Source organism: Leptonychotes weddellii, chromosome 1, assembly GCF_054177405.1.
Source record: "Leptonychotes weddellii isolate Sample4059 chromosome 1, ASM5417740v2, whole genome shotgun sequence".
Classification (NCBI taxonomy): domain Eukaryota; kingdom Metazoa; phylum Chordata; class Mammalia; order Carnivora; family Phocidae; genus Leptonychotes; species Leptonychotes weddellii.
Window position 1 is genome coordinate 262882 of NC_138369.1, and position 13188 is coordinate 276069.

Consider the following 13188-nt stretch of genomic DNA (forward strand, 5'->3'; position numbering starts at 1 on the left):
AGGCCACGCGGAGTGTGAGTCCATGTGGGTGACACGTCCGGAGCAGGCTCATCCGCGGACGGGAAGGGGGCTCGTGGGGGCCCGGGGCTGCGGCGGGGGTGACGGCTGAGGGGGACAGGACTGCTGTTGGGGAGACGGAATGTCCAGAACTAGATAAAGGGCACGGTTGCACAATATAGTCAATGTACCAAATGCCACTGGATTGTTCACTTAAAATGGTTAATTCTACATTATGCGAATTTCCCCTCTCAATTTAGGGAAACACAGGAATCCTGCCCGGAGCAACTTTCTTCCTCGATGGGGCCTCGCTGATGGTCACTCGCTGGGACCCACTGGTGTGCAGCTCTGGGCTGGCCTGGCTGAGGGGCCATAGGAAGGGACAGAGGCCCCGCATGGGGTGGGGGGTTGGGATGTGAGCACCTACTGCGCGCCTGAACCAGGACCGATTCTCCGATTTCCCAGAAACAATCTCATTTCAACAAGCGTCACTGAGGTTGGCGGGCTTGCGCGGAGGCCTGAAGGATGTTACCTGCCAGGAGGAGGTCAGGGTCGCGCGGAAGAGGCTTCGGCACCTGCGCCGCCCAACAGCGGCACCCCGAGGTCAAGGGCTCCCCGGGGACCTGGCCCCTGAACTCTGCAAGGGGCGACTTGTGCTCCTATTTTAGAGACATCGTCGGGGTCTGGGCAGTAAAACAGCTCCCACCACAGCTGTCCCTCTGCGGGACCCCTCCCCGGGACGCCCTCCGCGGGACGCCCTCCGCGGGACGCCCCCCCCGCGGGACCCCCTCCCCGGGAGCCCCTCCCCGGGACCCCTTCCCCGGGAGCCCCTCCGCGGGACGCTCTCCCTGGGACCCCCTCCCCGGGAGTCGCATCGCGGGACCGCCCCGAGATCCCTCCGCGGGACCCCTCCGCGGGCAGTCCGTGTCTCTCGGAGGGCCCGCTCACCCCGTGCTGGGCTCTGGGACGCTCAGTGACAGCCGTTGGGGGCTGCGGGGCTTCGTGGCATCCTGCCGGGGACCTCAGGTCGGCGTGCAGAGGGCACGAAGGGGTCACTCACGCCGGGCACGGGTGCCAGCAGCCGAGGGCACTGCGGCCGAGAACACCAGACCTGATAACCTGATAATCAGCAGGCCCGAGCAAGCTGGCAGAGGCCCAAGATTGATCCAATGCCTTCAAAAGGGGAGGATTTGCAGCAAACGGTCAGACGGTCCAGACACTGACCGCTCCCCGTCTGACAGCATCAGAGAACCCTCTGCCCACTGACCTCTGAGCAGAGCAGACCCAGCAAGCAGCACCCCCGGGCCGCACCCAGCCACCCTTCCCGGCGCGCTGGTGGAAGGACTGCCTTCTTACCCTTGCAGTATCTTGTTTGTTGTGCGACTCTGTCTTGTGCTGTGCGTTGTGTAAAATGGTAGGGAAATGTCTCTGAGTTTGGAATCCTGAGCCTGCTTCACCATGACGTTGACCTTGGGGCACCTGGGAGGCTCAGTCGGTTGGGCATCTGCCTTCAGCTCAAGTCATGATCCCAGGGTCCTGGGATGGGGCCCCGCATGGGGGCGCGGGTCTCCTGCTCGCCGGGGAGCCTCCTTCCCCCTCTCCCACGCCCCCTGCTTGTGTTCCCTCTCTGTCAAATAAATAAATAAAATCTTTAAAAAAATAAGTAAAAAAAAAAACAACCGATGACGTTAACTTTGCTTTATCACTGGATAAAGTGGACATGTGGAAAGATGAGAGGCGCTCGGGGAGTGAGTTCAGTACCTGCCTCAGTTTCCTCACCAGGGAGGCTGGATGTGGACATGGGCATCCACACTGTGCCCCTCCCCTGGATCCAGGCTCTGGTGTCCACCACAGCCCAGCCTGGTGGGCAGGCACGGAGGGAGGGCAGGAGGGGTGGCTGTTCTGATGGGGGAGGCTGACGGGGGAGGCTGACGGGGCGGGGGGGGGTAGGCTCAGGGACAGCTGGGGCCATGGGCCCCGTGTGGCCAGGGGTGCCCTTGCAGACCTGGGGGCTTGCGGCTAGCTGCACACACTCCAAGGAAAAATAATTGTCAGTGTGGGTGTCTGGGGTGGGGATGGAGCCAGGAGGGTGCTGGAATGTTCTATGCCCTGGCCAGGCAATGGTTCTAAGATGTTACAAAGTCCCAGCAGAATCAGAAAGGAAAAGGAATTCCTGGCGACTCTAATTTAAAACAAACAAACAAACAATGTGGGAAGGAGAGGAGGAATGCCAGGCATGTGGGCCGATTTCCCCTCCTGTGGGGCCTCCAGGGCCCACCCAGCCTCCCTCCAGCCTCTCTGTGCTCCGAGCCCAGGAGCAAAGAGAATTATTAACGAAAAAGCAATCAAAACGGCCCCAAACCCTCCTTCTGGCCCCCTTCCACTCCCATTGCGAGGTCTTGATAAGAAGTTATCACCAGCAGCGCTGATCACCATAAGCAAAGTTGGGGGTCTGGGCGGAGGTCCTTGCGGGTCGAATTCTGCACGGTCTGGCGTGTACACGGACCCCCACGGAAGGTTCCAGAGACAAGTGTCACAGGAAGAAATAACCACGAACTTTGCAGGTTGTTGGAGAAACACAGGCATTTTAAAAACCGTGTCTCTGGAGCCCTGGCCTGGTCGTGTCCCAGCTCTGTCCATGCGCTCTGCCGGAACCCCACACAATATCTGGAAATGACACAAGAACATTCCGGAGGCCAGAGGCTGTGCTTTGCAGATAAACACGAACATCTCAGTAGTTCGTTTTTATTGTTGGGACCTATTTTATCTTCAGCGAAAAGGAAGTCGCCAAGAAAACAAAGGGGGACAGAAGCCGACTGACGGGGCCTGCACCTGCCCTCCTGATTCTAGAATTTTCTGCCAGGAGAACGTCTGGGAGTTTAAACCCTGTTGGCTGGACAGAGAAGCTTGGGGTGGGAGGCAAAATGTAGCTTTCTTTAAAAAAATAAGAACATTGGGTTTTAGGGAAAGAAAGACCGTCACCTCAGCTCTTCTGGGTTTTTCTTCTTCTTGTTTGCTGAGCTTTGCTGTTCAGATAGGAAGGCTCTTGGCTGTCGGGCTGGTTGGAGGGACCGAGGACTGGACCGGTGGCAGGTCCCAGGCCATCTGTGCCGGGGAGGCTCGTGACCCCTGTGGAATGGGGGGCCGAGGCAAGCCAGAATCGTGTGTGCGCTGACCAGTGCCTGGCTTTAGGGCTGGCCGCTGCCCGTGGCCCCCAGCAAGTCGTGAGTGCATGCCGAGAAGCCAGGTCAGGGGGCGAGTATGAGGGGCCCAGGGCAGGAGGGGCTCGGCCAGCAAGATGAGGGTGCGTGAGGGCCATGGCCATGGGCTCCCACGTGGCAGGTGGACCAGGAGGTGTAGCTGTCAGGGACCATGTTAAAGATGGTGTCTTCCAGAGCCTCCGTTTGGGGAGATGGAAGATTCTGGAGATGGACGGTGCGGATGGCTGGGCGACCGTGAGTGTGCCTGGTGCCACCGAGCTGTGCGCTTAGGGAACCGTTAAAGGGATACATTTTATATTATGTGCATTTTGCCACAATTTCCTTCAAAATATGATGTTTCAGAGGGAATTTCAGGATCCTCCAGGGAGTTTCAGGATACCAAATGGGCGTAAGGGAGAATGGAGGACCTTCTTATCGAAGAAACAGAATAAAGCCACAAAATGCAATTTTTAAAACCCGCTCCAGGTAACAGCATTCAAAACACCAGCCGTGGGCACCTCCAGGCTGACCGCCGGGATGCTCGTCTCCTCCTCTGTGGCAACTCCGTGTTTAAATGGTTTCTGGCAGAGCCCAGGCCCAGTGGGATTCTCGTATCAAGGCGAAATGGATGCAAAAGGCTCCGGGCCGGTTTTAAAACCCCGGGAAAGAGATGTGTGGCCAGAAAACACAACGCTGATGGGTCGTCAATGAAATTTTTAGCCACGGCTTAGGAGGCGCTGACGGACCCCGGGGCCATGTGTGTGGTATGCACACAGTGGACGGGAAGCAGGTGCCCTCGCCTTCCGGACGGAGCAAGCAGGTACAGGCCCATTCTGCCAGGCAGACCTCTGACGCTAAGGCAGGTCTCGCTGACTCGGGGCCGTTTCAGCTGGCCTTTCGTTTTCCTCTCTGCGGTCGTCTAATCTGTGCGAGGAGCGTTTGACATACCTAGATTTTAAGTTCAGTGAGAAAATATACGGACAAGAGGCCTGAGGAATGACGAGAAGCCCCCTCCCCATCAGCCATCCCTCCCCAGGCCCCCATGCCCGCGAGCCCCCTTCCCGTCCGTGGATGAGCCTGCTCTGGACATGTCACCCACGTGGAACCACACGCCTTCCGTGTCTGGGTCAAACGGTGGCTCCGTGTTTCCCCTTCGGAGTAAACGCTGCTTCTCACCTCCCGCCATCCCGCCGAGCAGGGACGGGGGTTCCAGCCAGCCCCCACCCCTTGGCCCATCCAAAGGACAGCAGGTGGTGACACAGCGTCTCCGCTCCAGGAAGGGGTGGTCTTGGCATCGGCCACCTGCAGGCGCGTTCAGACCAAGAGGGGGGCCGGGCGCTGCCCTGGGCCCAGGCAGGTGGCCCTAGGGCCACGGATCAAGTGTCTGTTTCCCACTATAAACTATTGATGCTGTGAGGTCACTAGCGAGAGGCTCGGTGTCTCGGGTTTCATATGTTACCTATTATGAAACCCGAGGCTGCACTGCCTTCTGCCTGAGTCCCACAGGCCTGCCTGGGATGGGAGGACATTCCTTCCTCTGTGCCTGGATCCTTCCAGAAGTAGTTTCTGACCGGGACCCCACGTCCCCGACATGGAGGCCCAACTTCCGGGGAGCGTAACCGCAGAGGACCCTGGGGGGGGCAGGTTGTCCCGGGGGGCCATCCGGACCCTGTGGGGCCTGGGCAGCATCTGCCCCCCATGCCAGGAGCCCCCAGCGTGACAACTCAGACGTCTCCAACCTTGGCCAGTGGGCGTGGAGCTGACCTCGACTCGGTCGGGCCCTTTGAGAGCGGGTCTCACACCCAGAACAATGGGAGCCACGGCATCTCCGCGGAGGGTCACAGTGCGCCAGGCTGGGGCTGGGGTCTCCTCCCCAGGGAGGGGGTGGCTGGGGCGGCCAGCCCTCTGTGCCCGTGAACCTGTGGACGGGTGGGTGGCGGGTGGGCAGGTGGCCACGGGATCGCTTACAGCCCGGCTCACGTTGCGTCCCCATAATCGAGACACCTTCCTCGTCATGAATTTTGCAGGGCCGAGGAAGCCGGGGCTCTGCTGTCTTCACAGCCGTGGCTCCACCTGCCTGGGACCCCCCCCCAGGCTCGCGGGCAAGACCCGTCTCTTGGGGCCGCGGCACTGTCACCAAGGGCCATGGTCAGTCGGGGTTTCCATAGAAGGACGACACACAAGTCTTCTCCCATCCAGAGGCTGGGCGGCCAGGACCAAGTTGTGGGCTGCCGGCTCTGTGTGGGAGGGCACGGCCTGGTGTCTCCAGCGACCTTGGTGCCCCCAGGGTCATGGCCGCCTCCCCCATCTCTGCCTCTGTCACCACGCGGCCTCTCCCTGCGTCCGTGTCCGAATCTCCCTCTTACGAGGACGCTGGCCGGTGCCTTAGGGCGCCGACTCCCGGGCGACCTCGTCATAACCCTATTTCCAAATAAGGTGGTGGGTATGGGTGCTGGAGGTCAGGATGTGGACACGCATGTGGGGGTCACGATTTAACCTACCACAGGCCTTTGTGGTCCCCTCCCGTGCACAAGCGCCCGGCTCCCCGGGGACTGGCCCGCCCCCCGGCCCAATGTGGCCGTCCCCTTCCTGCCTCGCTCTCTCCCCGCGGCCACTTCCTGTGGGGCGGGACCCCCGCTGATGCTGCCGCCTTCGGTCCTGCGTGTGTGTCCACCTCCCTGCAGCCCACTGCCCAGCAGACGTCCGGACACGACACGGACCTCCTGGGCCTGCATCTGTGCCATCAACACCTTGATAGAGAGACCCTGCGCCCCAACCCCCGTGGGGGCTGCACACAGCGACCCCTTCCCCCGAGGACGGACGGCGTGGCCCCGGCCAGGACACAGGGCCAGCGTCCGCAGGGAGGAGCCGCGTGGGCAGCGGGGACCCCGATGGGATGAACGCAGCCTGGGGACGTCCTGCGGGACCCCCGGCCAGCCCTCCTCCGACCGCCCAGGGCATCCACACAAGAACAGGGGACCCAGGGGACCAGCCTGGAGGGGCCGAAGCAGAGCGACAGCCGAAATCCCGTGGTGTCGGGATGGGGTCCTGGGACACCGAGGGGACTGCAACAGTGAAGTCGGGCGCAGGTGGGGGGACAGGAGCCCTCGACGCGGCTGGCGGGACGGCAGATTGCAGCGGCCGCGGGGGAAGATCGTCTGGACGTTCCTCAAAAGGCGAAACAACGAGCCGCCCCGTGATGCAGCAACTTCACTCCCGGGTGTCTGTCCTGGGCTGGTCGCGTCACCCCCAAAACACAGGGGGGCTGGAGTCCCGCCCCCTGCACCTGTGGGGGGCCACATGGGACACAGGGTCTTTACAGAGGTGACCAAGTTAGGACGAGGTCACAAGGGTGGCCCTGGCCCAGCGTGACCAGTGTCCTTACAGAAAGAGGACAAGAGGACACGGAGGGACGACCCTGTGAGGACACGGGGAGAAGACAGTTCACACACCGCGGAGAGCGGCCTCAGCAGGCACCTGGCGCCCCATCTCCACCTCTGGCCTCCGGGACCCGGAGTCTCTCCTAAGCTGCTGGATCTGTGGGTCTCTGTTGCAGCCGCCCCGGGAAACGCATACAGAATCCGCCCAGGAGAAGTGAAAGCACATGTCCACACAGATACGTGCACGCACGTCCAGCTCACGACAGCCACGACGTGGGAACAGCCCAGATGCCCATCAAGGGACGAACAGACAAACACGATGCAGCCCCCACGCAGGGAGCGTCCCTCGGCCACAAGCAGGAGTGAGGGGCCCACACACGCGGCCCTGGGGACGGACCCCGAGCCCACGACGCTCAGGGAGGGACCCAGACACAGACGGCCACACAGGGTATGCGTCCACGTGGGTGACACGTCCAGAGCAGGCTCATCCACAGACGGGAAGGGGGCTTGTGGGGGCCTGGGGGGAGGGGGACGGAGAGTGACGGCAGATGGAGACATGGCTTCCTTTTGGGGAGATGGAAGGTTCTGGAACTGACTTTGGTGACACCGCACAGCCCTGCGGATGGACTACGAACCGTTGAGCAGTACGACATACACTGGTGAATCGTGGTGTATAAATTGCCTCTCACTAAAGCTGTCAGCAGGAAAACCATCCTCGTGCTGGTGGTTGTAACTAATCCAGACGCCCGCGGGCATAGAACTGAGCAAGCCGCCCGGACTCAGGAACCGCCCACCAGTGACCCTGGGCACTGCCCACAGTCCCCAAGAGCGACCTCTCCCGAGGGCATGCCTCACCCCCGCACCCCCGCATGTCTCTCGATTTTCCCCACAAGCGCGCATACCCCGTCGATTCCCAGTGCTGTGGTGGGTTTTCCAGGCCCTCCCTGCACACGTCCTCCCGCGGTCGCCGCCCCAGCCCGGTCCGGATGCATGTCCCAGCACAGGGCACTCGGGTGTCTTCAGTGGGACATCCTCCAGCCGGGGCCGTGCTGCTGAGACGCAGGGCGCCCCGAGTCTTGCTGGACGTTGCCAGGTTGGTGGTTAACATCTGCGTGCTTCCCTCCCTGCAGAGCGGCCGCCGTCCAGCCCCCTCACCCTGCCTCTAAGACCCTCTACTGCCCGAGGTTGCTGTTCCCTCTGCCTTCAATGCTGTTCCCCCCGCTCAGCTCTTTGGGACGTCTAGCAGGCTCCCAGGAAGCCCTGCTCCTCAGCCCCATCCACCCGCCCACATCAGGGGGCCTGAAAGACTGGAAGGGCCATCTGATACAGGGAGGTGGACCTCTGGTCCCGCAAAGAACAGCAAAGGGAAAGGCTCAAAGCAGCCAAGCATCCGGCTGGGGGACTGGACTCCCCACCACCATGGACATGTCCTTCCCACCTTGTGCTCATGTAGCCCCCAGAGTTTACGGCTGGTGTGATGGGGGTCCAAACGGTTCCATGCACTTCATTGTAATTAGCATGGTTTAAATAGCCACGTGGGGCCAGGGACCACTACCCTGGGTGGTGCAGATTCAAATTATGGTAGATTCTCATTCTCCACAGATCCTGGATTTGCAAATTCACCAACCCACTGAAGTTTGTTTGTAATTATTTGTAAATGAATTTATACGGTCTCTTTGTAGATTTGTCAAATTTATTGTAACTTGATCCTCCTGGTGTGTTTGCAGTCGTTTCCAGATCCACCCGGGATAGCTGGTGGGCATGGTCCCGCACCCCAGCAGGGAGCCAGGCAATGCAACACCTGGTGTCAGTCTGGCTGGAAAGAAGGGTCCTTTCTTCTTCTTCTTTTTTTTAAAGATTTTATTTATTTATTAGAGAGAGGGAGAGAGAACACAAGCAGGGGGAGTGGGAGAGGGAGAAGCAGGCTTCCCGCCAAGCAGGGAACCCAACGCGGGGCTCCATCCCAGGACCCCGGGATCATGACCTGAGCCGAAGGCAGACGCTCAACGACTGAGCCACTCAGGCGCCCCAAGAAGGTCCCTTTCTGAGGCTTATTTAGTGCATGTGTTTTGCATGTTTGTGCTTTTTGACGGTGATTGTGCTTTAAATCGGCCCCCAAGGGTTCCTAGCCTCAAGAAGGCCGTGATGTGCCTTTTGGAGAAAATGCACGTGTTGGATGTGTTTTGTTCCGTGGCGCTGTCGCCTGTGACTTTGACGTTAGTGAATCAGTACTACGCACCACGTCAGGTGTCTTTCAACAGAAGCGCATGGGACGACGGGTAGGGGGCAATGCTTGGCCAAGGGGCTCCCCCCAGTTCCCGCAGAGCGCCGTTTCCAGGCTCCACAGTCCAGTGTCCGTGAGGACTTTGCGGAAGAATGAGAATCAACAGTATTTTCTTGGTTGAATTTTACGGAGCTCTAACTTACACATGGCAAAGCGTCCCCATCACCAAGCTTTGTCCCCGGATGCTGAGTGTGTGGGCGGCCCCAGAGTGCCCCAGGCCAGTGCCTGTGAGAGGCGATCTCGCTGGGGTGGGGGGCTCTGGGTCCCGCCATGAGCTTTCCTAGCTCTCGGCCACGCGGGCCACCACCAACGGTCTCCGATCCGGCTTGCTGAGCGCCGTGGTTCTTTCTGGCGCGATGCTGTTATTTATGAAGAGCTGCTAGGGAGATTCTTGTCAAAGCTTTGTTACCTGTTTCTACACATTTCTCTTGGGTAAACACACAGGAGCTGGACGGCCTGCACTTCCGGGAGAATATGCAGGTGACTCTGTAAGAAACCGCCAACCCGTGTTCCAAAGCGGTCGCCCCGTTGCCCCCTCCGCCAAGGGCCGCAGCTCTACCCACCCCGTCCTCACCAGCGGAGGGCATTCCCAGCTGCATAGGAAGGAGTTCTCAAAAGCAGCTTTATCGGACATAATTCACAGCCTTACTACTCACCCTTTCAAAGTCTACAGTCCAGTGGTTTTTAGTACATTCAGAGCTGGGCAACCACCATTATAGTCAATCTGAGAATATGTATTTCAACACCAGGAAAGAAGTTCTGGCCATCAGCCGTCACCCCCCTGCCCCTGCCCCCCGAGCCCCCTTCCCGTCCGCGGATGAGCCCGCTCCGGACGTGTCACCCACGTGGACTCACACCCTGTGTGGCCTTCCGTGTCTGGTTCCCTCCCTGAGCGTCGTGGGCTCGGGGTCCGTCCCCGGGGCCGCGCGTGTGGGCACCTTGCTCCTGCTCGCAGCCGTGGGACGTGTCCATGTGGTAGCCGCGTCGGGTATCCATTTACCTGCCGGTGGGCACTGAATTCCTCCACTTTTTGGCTGAGTCCTGCAGCTGAGGGCGACTGTTTGCTAGAAGTGGCGTTGCTGGGTCAGGTGGTAACTCTAGGCTGACCCCTTGGAGGACTGGCTAGACTGTTCACCCCTTTGCAGCGCCCCCAGCCAAGGTGCAGTGGCCTGGGTCCAGCCGGGTGGGGCCTCATACAGGCTGGGAGGCTCAGGCGGCTCACTCAACCTCACTGTATTTGGGAAAAGGAAATGAAAGTATTTCCTAGCTGAGGATTAAACAGTTACAACAGGAAAGCGCACAGAGAGGTACGTGGTCAGGCTGTCTGGCGTGAAGAGACAGCTCCAGCTCCGGGCAGGCCCTGGAGAGAGGGAGGGTATCTGGGTTTGGGGAGGGGAGTGGCTGTATCTGGGATGGGGGATCCGGGATGAGAAGGCCCTTGAGAGGTGACCATGACAATTCACAGGAAGGACCTTGCAGGGATGGGGGTTCCCCTAGGGGCTGGGGGCTGGGCAGGGCCTGGCGGGAGGTGGGGGGAGGGAGAAGCCTGAGGCTCCTACCCTAATTGAAGAGGAGGATGGGCTAGAAGCCTTGGGACTGGGGAGTATGGCCCCCACCCCAGGGCAGGAGGCATGCTCTGATGTATCATCAGGCCAGAGTAAGCCATTTTGGTTTTGCCTCCCAGCTCCCTGTGGTCCAGGCCAGGATCCAGGCCACCCAGCTGGGGCAGGGGTGGGGCTCCAGCTTGGAGGCGCTGGGGGCAGCCTGTTTGGTTCCCCCAGCCCCTGCTCGAACAGAAGTCTGGAGAATGGCTCAGAGAAGCTGGGAGGCAGATGTGGTGACTTCCCCAAGCCCACTCCCTGGACCCCTGCCCTGCCCCCCACCCAACTGCTTTTATAATCCAGGCATGGATAAACAAACACATGAATAAATATTCTGAAACTATTAACCATTTCCATTTGAAACACAGGGGAAAGCCCACAGGGCAGTAATGGAGGACTAGTCTGGTCCTGCCTCTTTTGACAAAGGAGTAAACTGAGGCACCGTACCACCCCCCCCCCATCTGATCTAAAGAGAGGAATGGGGCCCCAGCAGGTCTCCCTGCCAGGGCCTGGGATGCGGGTCCTCTCCACCCCAGTCTGGCTCCTACCTCCCTCCCTCCTGCCGCAGAGAGGATCCTTTTCAAAATTCGCAAATGAATAAAAGGTGCTCACACATCCACAATCATCCTTAAATCATTAATGAGGGAAGCAGCTGGTGGGCATGGCTGGGGTGGGAGAAAGAGAAGGCCGGGCTGGCTCCTACTGAAGTCAGGGGCGTCCGTCTGATCCGTACACGCTGGGGCACACGCTGGGCACTGAGGACTGTGGGGACCCCTGGGGCGCCCCCAAGGCCTCCCTCCATCACGAAGCACCTAATCCGTACACGCTGGGGCCTCTAGAGTCAGGAGAATACATCTGTGTTGTATACCTCCCAGCCTGCAGATCTTCTAACCGTGGGAATCAGTGTGGCTTCTCATCAGAGCCCCGGCCTTGTCCCCTTCACCTCGGGGTTCCAGCATCTAGCAAGACTCAGGGGCTGGCCTGAGACACAGGGGACCGCATCTCAGCCACAGACCCCTCCCTCAGGGGCCTCTTGGCCTCCTTGCCAACATTTTCTACCTAACACTGGCCTGTGTTTGAATTGATGCCGAGGAGCTCCTGTGCATTGTGGAAATGAGAAGTATTACCCTCAACCATCTCACAGGGGGACATCAGGAGAGGCTGTTCTTTTCTTTTCCTTTTTTTTTTTTTAAGATTTATTATTTATTTGAGAGAGAGGGAAAACAGGAGCAGGAGGAGGGGCAGGCTTCTCGCCGAGCAAGAAGCTCGATGTGGGGCTCCATCCCAGGACCCCGGGATCATGACCTGAGCCGAAGGCAGATGCTTCACAGACTGAGCCACCCAGGCGCCCCAGGCAAGGCTGTTCTGATGAGGGGCCTTGGCAAAGGCCCTGGGACAGGGGCGTGAAAGAGGGAGTAGTGTATTTTAGGGAAGAGTCTCCGAAAGGGTCAGCCGCACACAGGAGGCCTGTGTAAATTAGGTCAGGACCAGGCAGGGGGCCAGTGGTGTGGGGCCTGCCGGGCTGCAAGGTGGGCCAGGACCCTGGGAGGGCTGTGATGGGGAGTGAGTTTTAACACCATTCTTTTTTTTTTTTTTTTAAAGATTTTATTTATTAATTTGACAGAGAGATAGCGAGAGCAGGAACACAAGCAGGGGGAGTGGGAGAGGGAGAAGCAGGCTTCCCGCCGAGCAGGGAGCCCGATGCGGGGCTCGATCCCAAGGACCCTGGGATCATGACCTGAGCCGAAGGCAGACGCTTAACGACTGAGCCACCCAGGCACCCTTTAACACCATTCTGATAGTCTACACACTCTGCCGGCATCAGCTGCGCTCTTCTCCCCCTGGGCTGGGACACCCCCATGTCCCCCTCCCTCCCCGCTGCTCTGGGGGGGCATCCCTGGCATCAGTCCCCCCGAAGGAAGATGAGCTGCTGGCCCTCGTGGTGCCCAAAGCACAGCTCAAGAGGGAGTCCTGGAGGGAGCAAATCCACGGGAATGTGTCAGAGATTCTCCTAAATCCACCGGAACATTCCTGATTAGCGGTCCTGGGGTTACAGATGGCCTGCAGCGCAAGCAAGCGAGGTCCACCTCAGTTTCCCCATCCCTGCGGCCAGGGCAGAGGGCTGCGGTCGGGCTTTGCTGCTCTGGGGCGAACAAAGGACCGTCGGGGGCGATCCCTGACCACAATACCAGAGATCAGCAGTGCAGACGGAGCCCCGGCTAGTCCGGGACGGGTTAAGCGGCCTCCACCTCCCCGCATGCCAACCTAGGAGTAAGGTCTCTGTTGGAATCAGCCTTTTCAGCCACGTGCCCAAAAGCAAGATGGAGCCCCATAGGTTCCCTGCCCGACTCCAAGATGGCGACGCACCTCCCTCTACCCTCATGCCCGTGGACGGACCCTGCCCGTTTGCAAGATGGCGGCAGCCTGGTGGAAAGCAGCTTCCCGCCGCCTGACTCGCCACGTACCCACTCTCAAGATGGCTTCTCCCGCAAAGCCCCACGCAGGAGAGCAGCTCGCTCACTGGCTCAGGCTCCGTGATATGATCCCGCCTTTTCTCCCCTCCCCCGTCTCCACGGGTCGTTTCCGCTTCGAGCCCTGACGGACGGCCGCCTTCCCCAATGGCCGCCTGCCATTCCTCTTGGCTCCACCCTTCGAGCGGCCTCCTAGCCATTGGGAGGCGCTGGCAGGGGCCCGCGGCGCCCGCCCCGCCCCCTCTCCGTGGCGGG

The 13188-nt window shown here is 60.0% G+C and overlaps 1 long non-coding RNA gene across 1 annotated transcript in view; it reads right to left on the reverse strand.

The window, feature by feature from the left end:
• The window catches only part of LOC145721844 (uncharacterized), a 14727-nt gene extending 2688 nt beyond the window's left edge, over positions 1–12039 (reverse strand). Inside the window, exons 1-5 of the long non-coding RNA XR_014145810.1 lie at positions 11011–12039; positions 9862–10092; positions 1354–4121; positions 946–1087; positions 425–529 (exon numbers count right to left, since the gene is read on the reverse strand). This is a non-coding gene — a long non-coding RNA (uncharacterized LOC145721844). The remainder of the gene's footprint in view (positions 1–424; positions 530–945; positions 1088–1353; positions 4122–9861; positions 10093–11010) is intronic.
• Positions 12040–13188: the final 1149 nt, after the last annotated feature.